The following is a 15,503-nucleotide window of genomic DNA, read 5'->3' as shown; positions in this document are numbered from 1 at the left end:
TTCGCTTATTGATATTCTTTTGGCGCCTGAGAAGTAGCTCCACTATCACATGGTCGATGTTGGTGTCTCGAATGTTGTCGAGGCCAATTGCAGTTAGCGCTTTGTTTATCAGGACGGTCACCCTACCTTTTGTCGGGCTATCGTAGGACTCATAATCTGGCAATGTGGGTGATGTGCCAGGTTCCTGTAGCGCTATGACATCTGGTTGAGCAAGGTGTGTGTTAATGTATTGTTGGAGGACGCTCTGCTTCTTGCGGAAGCCGCGGCAGTTCCATTGCCACATTTCTAAATGTTCGCCAGTGAGTGGGGTTGTGCTGCCCATAGTTAACTCGTGGTGTAGGGAAGTGGGTATCTCAAGGTGTCCATTTGCGAGGCCGATGTGGGAGCGAGGGTGAGGTCAGTGGGTGGCGACGCCGGTGTGGAATAGAGTTCGGAGGCAAGCGACTCCAGGCTTAGTCTGAGAAGGACATGATCTGCAGTGGTGTGGGAACTAAGGGCGGCCCTCTTCTTTCGTATGGTCCCACCTGTTTCGGCAATTTGGGCCTCGAGGCGTGCCTCGAGAGAGAGCAGGCGGACTCCGAACTGTGTGAGGTGTTGCGTGAAGACTGTACTGAAGTGTCTTGAGAATTGTTGGGAGAGCGCAAAGAGTATCTCGCGTATTTCTTCGTGTGTGAATGCGGAGTCCACCGGGGTGGGAATCGAGGGCAGCATTATAGGTGTTGCTTGCCTGTTGGGGGTGGTTTGTGAGGGGTGTTATGTGGAGTCGGATGGTGATCTGAGACGCGCCATTAGGGCGTGGAGTTGAGCGCTGTCCTTAGCCTGTCGCGCCTTGACGGTGGCTAGTTCCTGCTTGAGCTTTAAATTTTCCGCGAGAAGGTGTTCGTAGACGGGGGCATTGGGTGTTCGGTGGAGCGATGGGTGTCGCCGCTACTGCTGACCAGCTCACCTTGGTATCGGTGCCGACTGAGGGGGTGGAATTGTGCTTCTTGGCAGATTTGCTGGAGGCCTCCTGCTGGTACTGTTGGCGGGTGGGTTGTGGCTGCTGCCCCTTAGTCTTCCGGTCCTGGTTCTACGGCTGCTGCTGCTCGCCATGTCGTGCAGGGGGTAGGGAAGGGAAAGACTGCGACCGCGCGCGAGAATGGCTGCGCGAAGTCTCCCCCTCCTTGCTGAACCATCTGCGTTTGGGATTGGGGGGATTGCGCTGGGGGTTGCGCCCCCTGGTCTGGGATGGTGCAGCGAGTCTCTGTGAGCACTCCAGTCTCTGTGAGCACTCCTTGGCACCCGTCAGGTGGCCATCCCCACACAATTTGCATTTGGGAGCACAGGGGTGACCGTCCACAGGGTCGAGAGTACCACACTGCCAACACACTCGAGCGTTTGGCGTAGGGCACACGTCCGATCGGCGTCCCGGTTGTAAGAAGACTTGGCAGGCTTGCCATGTCGGCTTGTATGGGTGGCAGGCTACCGCCCCCTCCGTAATACAGTACATATCGGGGGATGAGGGGGCCGTCAAAGGTGATTGCAGCAGATTTAGTAACGCCAAGCATCCGCACAGTGTGTACCGTCACCCCTTGCGGGCGCACGCGGAGGTTGCCAGTGAGTTCCTCTGGTGAGGTGCCGGGATCTAGCCCGTGGATGTCTCCACGCAGCGTGTCTTGGGGGCCACCACGTAAGTGTTGAACTCATGGGTCTTCCCTCCCAGCGGGAGGGTGGTGACCCGGTGAAGAATTTGGGCTGTGTCAACAGGTGGCGTGGTGGCATTAATAATGTTCGACCCTGGGCGGGTGCGGATGATGAAGTGGTCACCCGTGCAATGTTGTTGAGAATTGCCCGCCACCACAACAGCACGGGATATCTGCTGTGCAATGAAGCTTCGAATAGCCAGACTCTTTTTCGGCCGCATGATGATTTTTATGTCTGTGCGTGGGAGCGGCGGTAACTTCCATCGTAACTGGCGCGGCTCCTTCTCGTGTGGTGTTATTCCTGCCGGCGCAACGTAGGTCGCGTCTGCCGAAGAAGCGGGAGCGTTCTTCGCCGAGGCAACCCCGGCGGTGGCGTGGCTGGGCGGAGTGCTTGTAGGTCCGACTGTCTGCATGGTTAGCGCCCGAGCTTGGTCGTACTTTTTCTGGCATTGGCGTTGACCGCGGGAAATCATCATCATCATCATCATCATCATCATCGTCATCATCATCATCATCATCAGCCTGGTTACGGCCACTGCAGGGCAAAGGCCTCTCCCATACTTCTCCAACTACCCCGGTCTTGTACTAATTGTGGCCTTGTTGTCCCTGTAAACTTGTTAATCTCAATCCACCCACCTAACTTTCTGCCGCTCTCTGCTACGCTTCCCTTCCCTTTGAATCCAGTCCGTAACCTTTATTGACCATTGTTTATCTTCCCTCCTCATTACATGTCCTGCCCATGCCCATTTCTTTTTCTTGATTTTAACTATGATGTCATTAACTCGCGTTTGTTCCCTCACCCAATCTGCTCTTTTCTTATCCCTTAACGTTACACTCATCATTCTTCTTTTGCATAGCTCGTTGCGTCGTCCTCAATTTAAGTAGAACCCTTTTGGTAAGCATCCAGGTTTCTGCCCCGTAGGCGAGTACTGGTAAGACACAGCTATTATACACTCTCTTGAGGGATAATTACTTCTCTTGAGGGATAATGGCAACCTGCTGTTCATGATCTGAGAATGCCTGCCAAACGCACCCCAGCCCATTCTTATTCTTCTGATTATTTCCGTCTCATGATCCGGATCCGCCGTCACTACCTGCCCTATGTAGATGTATCCCCTTACCACTTCCAGTGCCTCACTACCTATCGTAAACTGCTGTTCTCTTCCGAGACTATTAAACATTACTTTAGTTTTCTGCAGATTAATTTTTAGACCCACCCTTCGGCTTTGCCTCTCCAGGTCAGTGAGCATGCATTGCAGTTGGTCCACTGAGTTACTAAGCAAGGCAATATCATCAGCGAATCGCAAGTTACTAAGGTATTCTCTAATAACTCTTATCCCCAATTCTTCCCAATCCAGGTCTCTGAATACCTCCTGTAAACACGCTGTGAATAGCATTGGAGAGATCGTATCTCCCTGCCTGACGCCTTACTTTATTGGGATTCTGTCGCTTTCTTTATGGAGGACTATGGTGGCTGTGGAGCCGCTACAGGTAACTTTCAGTATTTTTACATACGGCTCGTCTACACCCTGATTCCGCAATGCCTCCATGACTGCTGAGATTTCGACTGAATCAAATGCTTTCTCGTAATCAATGAGAGCTATATATAAGGGTTGGTTATATTCCACACATTTCTCTATCAACTGATTGAGAGCGTGAATATGGTCTATTGTTGATTAGCCTTTACGGAATCCTGCCTGGTCCTTTGGTTGACGGAAGTCTAAGGTGTTCCTGATTATATTTGCAATTACCTTTGTAAATACTTTGTAGGCAACGGACAGTAAGCTGATCGGTCTATAATTTTTCAAGTCTTTGGCGTCCCCTTTCTTATGGATTAGGATTATGTTAGCGTTTTCCAAGATTCCGGTGCGTTCGAAGTCATGAGGCATTGCGTATACAGGGTGGCCAGTTTTTCTAGAATAATCTGCCCACCATCCTTCAACAATTCTGCTGTTACCTGATCCTCCCCAGCTGCCTTCCCCCTTTGCATAGCTCACAAGGCTTTCTTTACTTCTTCCGGCGTTACTTGTGGGATTTCAAATTCCTCTAGACTATTCTCTCTTCCATTATCGTCGTGGGTGCCACTGGTACTGAATAAATTTCCATAGAACTCATCAGCCACTTGAACGATCTCATCCATATTAGTAATGATATTGCCAGCTTTGTCTCTTAACGCGTACATTACGCGGGAAATCGCCAGTTTCCAATTCCCGTCGGTGTCAGTCGCCGGCCCCGGCGGTGCAGACGAGGTGGGTTGAAGCACTGTGGCTTCTTCGCTCACCGAGGTAAGCTCATCGAGCTCATGGGCGTCCATGGGGACCGGGGGTCGTGGGGCCAAACCGTACGTTGTAGGCACGTGGAGGTGGTCGCGCCGGAAATTACTGTGATGCGAGCGTCCATATTGGTGATGGAGAGGGCCGCGTGGCCAAGCCTGGTGGCCTGTACTCTCCGACACGAGCTAGACCTAGCGGGTCAACTCCCGCTTCGTATCCTCTCGAGCCAATTAAGAAAGAACGAAATGTCGTACCGGCTCGGAAAAGGTGTCCGGGTGTACCGGATCGTGATTTCTTGGGGGTTCGATGCAATGCCGGTGACGATATGGAAGTAATCCGGTCAGGGAGTGCACATGTTCGGCGGAGCTCAAGCGATGCAGATCTGCTCGCCCAGAGAACGTGTCCCTCACGACAAAACCGGTTGTGAGGGGGATGGTGGTGATGGACAGCAGAAATGCGGGTCCACGGAGCTGCGAAGAATGTCCGACGCCGCCAATTAGCCGCCGAGCGCTCGTAGCGCCCCCCCCCCTCGCCACATTGTCGGCGGCCTAGAGTATTATACTGTAAATTGTATGGTCCGCGGCCCCCCAGCGCGGCGATGCTTTGGCTATACAACATACGCCTTGCAAGCTCAGCGGCTACAATTCGTAAATTGCAATATTTGCCGTAAGGTGATTAAGTGAGAAGCTAATTATTTATTTTTGTTAATATTTAATTTTTGAATGTATGTATCGGTTTTTCGTGGTGGTAATGCCCGCCCCTTCGAATAAACAAGCTCAAGGCCAAAAATTATGCTATCTGCCACAGGCGATATTTTATATTCCCGTAAAACTTTAAAATGATCCCCTTCTATATGGGACCTCCCCGAAACAATATTGCTTCCGCCGGAAACCCGAATTAGTGACGCGATAGCCCACAAACCATAATGCGATGTAACGTTTGACCATTGGTGCGGTGTGTATTGGAGTGAACATTCGCAGGTACAAGCGAGAAATCTCTCAAGCAAAATAAATAAATGAGAAGAAAGGGGGTTAACCGAGGGGCCCGATTTTTATCAGTCATATCAAAAGAAGCCAACAAGCACTGACGACAGCTTAGGGAAAATTACTTGTGCTTAATAAATGAAATAAAGAAAGGATAAATTAATGGAAATTAAAGTGGATGAAAAAACAACTTGCCGCAAGTGGGAACCAAACCCACAACCTTCACATTTCACGTGCGATGATCTACCAATTGAGCTACCGCGACGCCCTTGTGGTTGTGGGTTCGGTTCCCACCTGCGGCAAGTTGCTTTTCATCCACTTTAATTTCCTATAATTTATCCTTTCTTTATTTCATTTATTAGGCACAGGTAATTTCCCCTATGTTGTCCTTGGTGTCAGTGTTTGTTGGCTTCCTATGATATAAGCAAAAAAAAATGTGAGTCGTATCTGTTTGTGGAAGTTGCACCGCCTGGTGGTGAAATGGAAAGACTCGGCTTTTCTTCTTCCTCTTACCTATCATGACTTAGCCGCTGGTCTCTACCAAAAGGACCCTTTAGCTTCTTACTGTTGCATTCGTGCAGCTTGCTGAACTACCCACAGTCTCACGCTATCCTTGAAGAAAACAAGACGACGTCAGCGCCACCAACTAAACATGATGTTGGATCTTGCCGTTGAGTGCGGGAGTTGGCCGACGTTGAGGAGGATGTTGAGATGAAACGGAAGGTTTACTTACATTATTTACAGTAACAACACAAAGTAATTAACAGTAATAAAATCATTGACGGTCGGCAGCAAATCAGACGCTGCGGCCCGTGGCAAGAACGAAAAAATGAATGAATGAAGGAATGCTTGTCTCTTCTCGCTGTCTTTCGTTTTTAACCTCTTCGGTCTGGAAGACGCCGGAGTGTGCGAACGAATTCTATTCGGCTCTTGTTTCTACCAATGTTTTCGTGGCGATTTTTCACGATTTCAAGGAAATATTTCTGCAACACAGCTTTGTGAAGTTGCACGGACCCTGTGGACACTTTCCTGGACACTGTGAGTGTTTATCTCTACCATCTACAGCGGTTTTGCCATCGTCACCCGGCCGCCGCCTCGCTAGCCCTAACGAGGGGAGCTTCTAATCCGACGTGTCGAGCGCGGCGACGCTTCTGGCGCGTTGCTCTCTCTTCCACGTCGTCGCTGCCGCTGCATGGGCTACAATTATTGTGCTCAGACATGGAATACCAAGTGGCTGGGGAGGACATTGCCGTGGAGGACATCACCCCGGATCAAGGCTGGCAGACTGCCACGTCTCGCCGCACCGCAGCCAAACGTGAGAGCATTAACCATACTCCGCCATATGACGTGCTGAAACGTGGACGAACTGAGACCCGCGGCCGTGAAAACGTTAAAAACACCATCATCCGTGCGAGCAGAATGCCGCCGCTGCCAAAACATGACATCCGTATTATTATAAGGCCTCGTGGGGGACTTAACATAGCAAAGGTGGGCCCTGCGGTGGTTGCCAATGCCATTGCCGCCTCGGCTGGCCTCAGCCCAGCACAACAACACTCGGACACGCTTTGCCCCAACAACAAACAGAATATCTTAGTGGCAAGCACTCCGCTCAGAGAAAATGCTAACCGCTACGCGCGATTAAAGCAAATTTGCATCCAAGGCGTCACCCACGAGATCAGCGCCTACGAAGCGGCACCAAAGTCCACTTGTAAGGGAGTCATCCGCGGGGTCCCCATGGAAGATGGGCCGAAGGACATTGACTCGAAAATCGCCAATGACAGAAATCCACTGGCATTGGCCGCCAAGCGCATAGGCACTACCACCGCAGCAACTGTGGCATTCGACGGCCATCGAGTGCCCAATTTCGTGCGCTATGGCTCGGTCCTCATGCACTGCACGCTGTACCGCAGGCAGGTCGACATATGTTACGCCTGTGGTCGGCTCGGCCACCGTGCGGACATGTGCCCAAACCCTGGGGACGTTATTTTCCGAGGCTGTGGTGCCCCAAACCCCACTCGGGAGCACCACTGTGCACCCAAATGTAAGCTATGCGGTGGCCCCCATCTCACCGCCGACAAAACCTGCAAGGAACGCTACCACATGCCATACGTGGTCCGTCGACGGCGATGGGAGAGAGCACGCTCGACGAGGAACGGCGACGACTGCACTACAATGCCCAAGTCCGCCATCGCTACCACCGAAGACGCCTACCCGCAACTCCCTGGAAGTGCCCGGGCCGCTGACAACGACCGATCCCACTCCAGATCCAGGGGCCGATCTCGGAGCCGCTCCAGGCGGGCATCGACATCCCGGAGCCGACCACGGGCCCGCTCCCGTGGTGCGCCGCGCGGCGCATCTCGGGACCGCTCCATTTCTCGCTCCAAGTCCGGGCCCGGGTCCCGTTCCGGGTCCCGTTCTGGATCCCGCTCCGGGCCCTCTTCTCAACGATTGCCAAGCTCACCGGCACCACCAACAAGCAGCAAAAAACAAGGTTCCCTCACCTGGACAGATGTCGTCCGGGGAAGAAGAAACGACACCACATCACAGATAAGGTCGGGCTCACTCCCAGAGTACGTTACATACACCAACACATCCGAGATAGCGTTACTCAAACGCGAAAACGCCGCTATGAAAGAGACAATCCTCAAACTTACGGCCGCGATTGCCGAACTACAGAACGACAGGAGCGCGCACGCAGCCATTATGCCCGCCACCGAAAACGCTGCGAAGGCAGTAGCCCCGTCACCACCGCCACACCCTGTTAGCGCTGATAGCGCGGACGGCGAGATCGCACCCAGGAAACGCGCCGTAGCTCGCGCCATACTAGAACTGAAACCCGAGTTAGAAGAGATTAAAAGTACGCTGTCGGCAATTAAAGAGAGCCTCCGCTTTCTCGGAGAGAATATGGCCCGCATACAGTCAACCCTCGCGGCCCACGGTAATCGGTTGGGGACAGTCGAACATTATCTCGAAAACGTCGTAGCCCCCGCAATTGCAGCTGCTAAGCCGGTCTCGACACAACACCCCACGCTCAATCCACCCACACACGCGGCCCCCTTCCAACCGTCAAGCGCCCGGGCCGACCCCCACAAGCATCAAGATGTGTACATACTCAACGTGTACAGCAGCCCCAGACAAACGAGTCACCGTTTCCGACTCCTCTTCCAGAGAGCCATACGTCTTGCTGGCTCAAACCCGCTCGTCATTGCTGGCGACTTCAACACTGCGCATCGCACCTGGGGTTACGTATATGACACCCCCAAGGGCACCGCGCTGTGGCAGCATGCGAACGAGCTCGATTTCACCCTAGTGACAGACAAGGCCTTCCCTACCCGTATCGGCACATCCACGCACAGAGACACCAGATCTCTGCTTCATGAAGAACACAGCCGATGCCCGCTGGTCCAATCTTGCGGAGGATCTTGGCAGCGACCATCTCATACTGGCCGTGCACTTACCCAGCATCGTCAGGAAGCCCAAGTCGTACACGTGGGTTGACTGGGACTTCTTTCGCAAGACTCGCGCCTCACGACTCCCTCCAGACACTGCCCCGAACCTCGAGACGTGGACGGCTCAGCTCAAGGCCGACGTCGTTAAGGCCACGACAACATTTAGCACGGATATGCCAACCGAGAAGATGAACAGCCGCCTCGCCCACTTGCTCGAAGCCAAACAGTCTCTAATGACACGATGGAAGAGCCAGCGTCTCAACCGCAGGCTCCGCAAACGCATTGCACAACTGAACCAGACCCTAATGGAACACTGCAGCACCCTATCCAAACAGCAATAGGACGAGGTTTGTAACTCCGTCGACGGACAGGTCCGCAATGGGAAGACGTGAAACCTCCTCAAACACCTGCTCGACGACACCAACACCCGCACAAACCAGCGCCACTCGCTCACCAAAGTCCTTCACCAGGCCAAAGGCACCACTTCGCCGGATGACATCGTCAAGACGCTTGTGTATAAGTACCTGCCGATATCCAAAGGCCCGCCGACCCTATATCCCGATTACACCGGTACCGACAACAGTCTCCTAGACGCCGATTTTTCCGTCGAAGAGATACGCCGGGCTCTCCACGAACTAAACGGCCGTTCCGCCCCAGTCCCCGATGGCATAACCAACAGGCTCCTGCGGAACATAGACGACCCCTCGGTTGTGTACCTCACGGACGCCATCAATGACGTGTGGGGGCTGGGCGAGTTACCTGATGCCTGGAAACTCGCCCAGACGATCCTCATTCCGAAACCGGGCAAGGCGCCTGGCGTCGATAACCTTCGCCCCATCTCGCTAACGTCGTGCGTGGTTAAGGTGGTCGAGCATGTCGTACTCAACAGAGTCGGCCGGTATCTCGAAGACCAGAACTCTTACACACACCACATGATCGGCTTCCGACCCGGGCTCTCGACTCAGGATACGATGCTTCTCCTGAAACACCAAATCATAGACGCCGGGGCTACTTGGGGCACCTGCGCCATACTTGGCCTTGACCTGGAGAAGGCTTTCGATAACATCCAGCACTCGGCAATACTAAAGGCGATCACGGCCTTTGGGCTCGGGCGCCGGTTCTACGAGTTCGTCCGCTCCTTCCTAACCCGTCGCAAGGCCGTGCTCCGTGTCGGAGACCTCACGTCGGAAGAAGTCGAGCTCGGACAGCGTGGCACCACCCAGGGCTCCGTCCTCTCGCCGACGCTGTTCAACCTGGTGATGATTGGGCTCTCCGAACGCCTGTCGAAGATACAAGGCCTCAACCATACTGTATACGCGGACGACATCACCATTTGGTGCTCCGCAGGGTCGGATGGCTTTATCGAATCCGCTCTGCAGGAGGCAGTCGAAACTGCCGAATCCTACCTCGACCACACGGGCCTCAAGTGCTCCTCCGCCAAAGCGGACCTGTTGTTGTACAGCCCAAAACGACGAGGCAAAAGGCCTAACGGATGGAAACCACCGACCGAGCGCAACATCACTGTCCGCACCAGAGACGGTCGCCCAATCCCCAGGGTTGACTCCATCCAAGTACTGGGAATGATTATCGAGGCAGGCGGATCCAACATCCAAACGGTCCACAAGCTGACGACAAAGACGGAGAACGCAATACAACTTGTACGCAGGGTGGCCAACCGTCACCACGGCCTCAAAGAAGACAATCTGCTGCGTCTCGTACACGCGTTCGTCCTATGTCACTTCACCTACGTCGCAGCAATGCATAAGTGGAAACAATCGGAGCGTGACAAGCTCAATACACTAATCCGAAAGGTAGTGAAGCGGGCCCTTGGGCTCCCGATCACGACGCCGACGTATCGACTCCTCGAGCTCGGAGTGCACAATACCCTCAAAGAGATCGTGAGGCTCAGGAGAGAGCGCAGATGATACGACTGACGATGACGAAGACCGGCCGTCACATCTTGCGCGAGCTCGGGTACTTCCCACTGAACACCCAGGATCCACCGGAGCTTACGCCGGTTCCCCGCGAGCTCCGCGACTTGATCACGATCGCACCCATTCCGCGAAACGTCCATCCGGAACACAATCGAGGCAGGCGCCAAGCCCGGGCCTCCGCGTTCCTCAAACGAGTAAACAAGAAAGCGGACGACGTCGCTTTCGTGGACGCCGCCGCCTACCGATGCAACCGAGCCTTCGCCGCGGTAGCGGTCTCGTCCTCGCAACGGACTTTAAACGCCGCCACGGTACGCACACGTGATCCCGAGGTGGCGGAGCAAGTGGCCATAGCCCTGGCAGTGCTCGACGATAAGCGAACGACAATATTCAGCGACTCGAGACCAGCCATCAAAGCGCTCGAGAGAGGAGTCGTCTCCGTCAAGGCGTTACGCATCCTCCGCGGCGCTGATCCAAGCACCCTCAAACACCACACCGTCATCTGGTTTCCCGCCCACCTGGGTCGGATTCCGGGCGCCCCGCCCAACCTTAACGAGACAGCCCATGACGCGCTTACCGACCGCGCCGTCACCCCCGGGCAACTACGTCTCGATGAGTTGGAGGCGAACAGGGATGCCCCAATAACCTACAATGAAATAACCAAACACTTTTACTTGGGACGACGTCTCTTTCCGCCCCCGCACCCTAAACTAAACAGGCCGCAGGCGCTAACGCTACGCTTATTACAGACGGATACCTATCCAAACCCGGCCACCTTACACATAATCTACCCGGACGTCTACCCAGACGATGCGTGCCCCTCGTGCGGGGTCACGGCGACACTCGCACACGTGCTCTGGGAGTGCAGAAACGCTCCGCCTGACTATACGTCCGACAAGTGGGAGAAGACCCTAAGAAGCCCGCTCCTACAAGACCAGCAATGGGCCGTCCAGCAGGCTCGCGCAGCGGCCGCCAGGTATTCCCTGTCGGTCCCTGCGTGGGAGACGCCCACTGCGCGCTGACGTGCGTCCTGCAGGACTTTTATTAAAGTTTTTCCAATCCAATCTTCGGTCTCTCGGGGTCGCGTCATTTTCGGCCAATGGCCGAGCCCGCTCAGGTGTCGTCATTTTCTTCCAATAGTAGGCGCTCGTGCAAGTGCCGTCACAATCGGCAAATGGGGTCGCTCCAAGGGCTCCACTGTCGGACGGGTGATTTGCCACCCGTGTTGCCTCCTGGTCTGCAAGCGCTCAGCTGGAGGAGACGGGTTTTTCTTCGAACGGCCTTTCAGAGCTGCAAAACAGCTTTGATTGGGACCAAGATTACCTGGAACCGTGCCAGCCTCCCGTTGCACTTTCGGGAAGAATCAAGCAGGGGGTGGAGACATAGCTCGACGTGCGGCGCACTAGGTGGGGTTCGCCAACTCGTCTGACAGGTCCGGGAACGTGTAAGACGCGCTCCTTAATTGCACACCTTAATTGGAATGCGACGGCGGTTGGGTGTGGTTGGGGAACTCGAGTGGTGCCAGGAAAAGGGTCCGCATCTAACAATGAAAACAGGCCGGGCGCTAGAAGAACCCTAATGAAGACGAAGCAGACACGCTCAATCATCCGATTTTGACTGGTCGCACTCTTTAAGACTTCCTGACTACTTACCAGTGTTTTAGCCGAATTTCTGGCAGTCACATTGGCTCTACGAAAAGTAAGCTCATCAATCGCGGAAGCAGTAATAGTAACGGATTCTTTACCTTTATGTTCGACTCTTACTGCAAATAATGGCTCACATATTTCACGTATTTTTCATTGTCTAATACCCTCTTACTTAACACTAATTAGATTTATATGGGTACCTGGGCACGAAGGACTAGTTATACATGAATTAGCAGACAGCTTGGTGAGATCTACCCTTAATGGTCGAATTATCTCGATCATACCTGTATCTGCTTTCATAACTGCTGCTAGGTTCAGGGGATGGGCAGTCATGCAAGACTCAGAACCTATCATTAACAAATTTAACTGATTACCAACACCTCCTATTCCCTTGGAGCAGAAATTTCTGCTGCAATAGAAAAATTGAAGTCCTCTAACAAATTCCGATGTTGAATACCTGTGTTAACTATTATGTGCATCGATCTGGTTTGGCGCCCTCCTCCTTGTGCTTATACTATGTGTGGTGAGGATGAAACAATAAAACACGTATTCCTGTCACGTCGCCGCTTTTTATCATTAAGAAAACATACTTTAGAAGGAAAATTTAATGGGGCCGGATTGAACATAACGATTTCCTGTATTCTGTCTTTCGGAGCCTCTTCTCTGGAAGGGAAGGGAAGGAAAGGGAAAACTTTTGAGTCTTTCGAGAGTTTCGCGGTTACGAGGTCTCCGTCGTCTTCATCTTCTTGGCGCTGGTGACTGGAGACTTCTCTTCAGCAAGGGTGGGCCCCTATTCCAAGGCTCCAACATTATCATAGCGATATTGGCGCAGCTGTTGTGAGATATATAACTGAATCAGGACTACTTCCTTGCTAAATTCTTTAATATTATCTGAATTTATTCTTTTCAGCTATTCAAGATTTCTAAATGCTTCTTTTAAGACTCATAATAATTACTCACATCACAAATCACCCAATTCTTTGCCAATTCCCCATAGTGGGTATGAGCCACCCTCGAACGCAAGCAAGCAATCAAGAACGCAATCATCGTCTAGCTTTTTTAAGGATCTACATCAACATCTACGCCAACCTATCGAGATAGCAACGGTGTCCACTAAAACAACGCTTTAGCTTCTTACTTCTGGATTCGATCAGCGTTTTTTATATTTACATTTCGGTTATCCCATTATTTAATAGCTTTGACGCTATTCTTGAAGAAAATAAGGCGACGTCAGTTCCACACAGTAAATATGAGAGGAAGCCGAGCGCTAGAAGAAACTAACGAAGATGAAATTGACGCACTGAATTGTTGTCATAACGCGTAGAATGAGAAAACAGAAGTTAGGACCGACACCGCAAGTGACAAGATACAGACGCCAGCTCAGTGCAGTGCGCAGATGTTCAGCGGGCGTTAGCGAATCATGGCTTCTGCTGACGCGATCGTGCTCTCTAGGATGAATATTCTACGTAGCTGCAGCAGCGGCAGAGTGGGTGAGAGATAGAATCCTGGACTACCATTGAGTTGACTGTAAGTCAGAATGCTCAAGTACAATGACAATTTTTCTAATTTTTCTTCTATAATTCTTTCAAATTTTGTCGCAAATGCAGTCTCCAGTGCGCCCCCGAAAAATCAGAGTTACTTATCCTCAAGGCAAGAACCCGGGGAAGACCACCAGCCTACGTCGCCCCAGATCCCAACATCAGACTAAATGGAATCGACATCCCTCAAGTTGGCTCCCTCCTGGTCCTTGGCCTCATAATACATAAAGATGGTTCTGGCACAGCTACACTTCCGAAGCTTCAGAAGACCCTAACACAAGTAACCCATCTCATTCGGCGTATAACCACTCAAAGAACAGGATTTAAAGAGCATGAAACCGTCCAATTAATCCAAGCACTCCTTATAAGCCGGATCACATATGACACCCCGTATCTACTCCTCAAAAAAGCTGAAATTGAAAACTCCACATCATCATCAGAAAAGCAATCAAGAGCGCACTAGGACTTCTCAGTACGACCTCAACCCCGACACTCCTCAAACTTAGCCTCCATAACACCTGGGAAGAAATGAGTGAAGCGTACAGAGCCAGCCAGCTGGAACGCCTTAAACTGATTCAAACAGGCAGAGCAGTACTTCGCAAACTCGCATACAGCGAAAACTTCATAGCAGATTCAGACGCGAAAGCCCGATTGCCGCCATTTCTTCGTGACTGTATCTCAATCGCTCCAATACCTCGTAACACGCATGCAACATACCACAAAGACAGAAGACAAGCAAGAATTAGAGCGCTCAGCAAGAAATACTCAAAGAACCCCAACACGAGATATACAGATGCGGCAAAATACCCAGGTAGTACAGCATACGCAATTACCGTGGCCAACAACCAAGGAAATGAGCTAGTAGCTGCCACCATACCGACCAGAAATCCAGAAACGGTGGAGGAAGTGGCCATCGTCCTCGGCATCGCCACATGCAAAGACACAGCAATCATCTTGAGCGACTCGCAAACGGCATGTAGAAACCTACGAAAGGCCGAATTTCTGCCGCAGAAGTGAAGATTCTAAAAGAAATAACAAGGAGCCAAGAACTATCCGAAACCTACATCGCATGGAGCCCAGGCCACGAACACCTGGCAGGCAACGAAGCAGCACATGCTGTCGCCCGAGTGCATACCAGCCAGGATTTCCTGCCGCACGGGCTCCGGAAAGCGACTAGGGTGGAGGATGTTCCCATCAACTACGCCGCAATATTGCAACATTACCGACCGGAAAGAAGAGAATATCTTCTACCACATCCAAATTTAAGCAAGGAAGAAGCAACCGCCCTCCGCCAACTACAAACGAATATGTATGACCATGGAATTATCATGCCCCGGATGCACCCCACCAAATTCTCATACCTATGCCGATATTGTGAGGTACCAGATACCCCCAACACATGGTGTTGGTGTGCCCACACCGCGAGAACAACAATCAAGATGATGCCTCAGAACCGCTGCAAGCGATCGAAGAAACGTGGGAGGCAATGTTAACGGCACAGAGCCTGGAAGATCAGCGAAGTCTGGTGGACCGGGCCCGGGCTGCGGCATTAGCCAATGGCTTTCTGGACTAAGAGAACCGCCCACCTAGGCAAATAAAAAATACTTTCTCGCTGTTTCTCACAATCAACGTTCATTCCTCTCCTCCTCTAGATACGATACCGGCATACATCAACATGACCTGAGGATTAAACCCACAGCAACCAGCGCTGTAAAACTATACTTCATCTTTTACAAGTACAGAATGACTGACATTCCGGCATTCTTAAAATGAGACAAAATAACGACCCAGCTTAAGAATTCCACCGAAAAGTCAGTCGGCTGGATTTTCTACCCAACTGTTCTGCAAAGGATACAAGATGATATGCGAAACTGTGTACATCTACACAGTGCTAGGAAACTAAACATACTCGTGAAACGGCACTTGCCCATATTTTAGCAGGGACTTATGCATATGAACACATCTTTTTTTCCTGATCTATTATGGGACATAAATGGTCTG

General features: G+C 52.0%; 1 protein-coding gene across 2 annotated transcripts in view; it reads right to left on the bottom strand.

Moving 5' to 3' along the window:
• The window catches only part of LOC139052217 (uncharacterized), a 122,411-nt gene that overhangs the window by 91,517 nt on the left and 15,391 nt on the right, over window positions 1–15,503 (bottom strand). The gene's annotated exons all lie outside the window — the stretch shown is intronic.

The sequence above is a fragment of the Dermacentor albipictus genome, unplaced genomic scaffold, assembly GCF_038994185.2.
Source record: "Dermacentor albipictus isolate Rhodes 1998 colony unplaced genomic scaffold, USDA_Dalb.pri_finalv2 scaffold_20, whole genome shotgun sequence".
Lineage (NCBI taxonomy): Eukaryota > Metazoa > Arthropoda > Arachnida > Ixodida > Ixodidae > Dermacentor > Dermacentor albipictus.
This window is presented reverse-complemented; position numbering and strand designations above follow the sequence as displayed.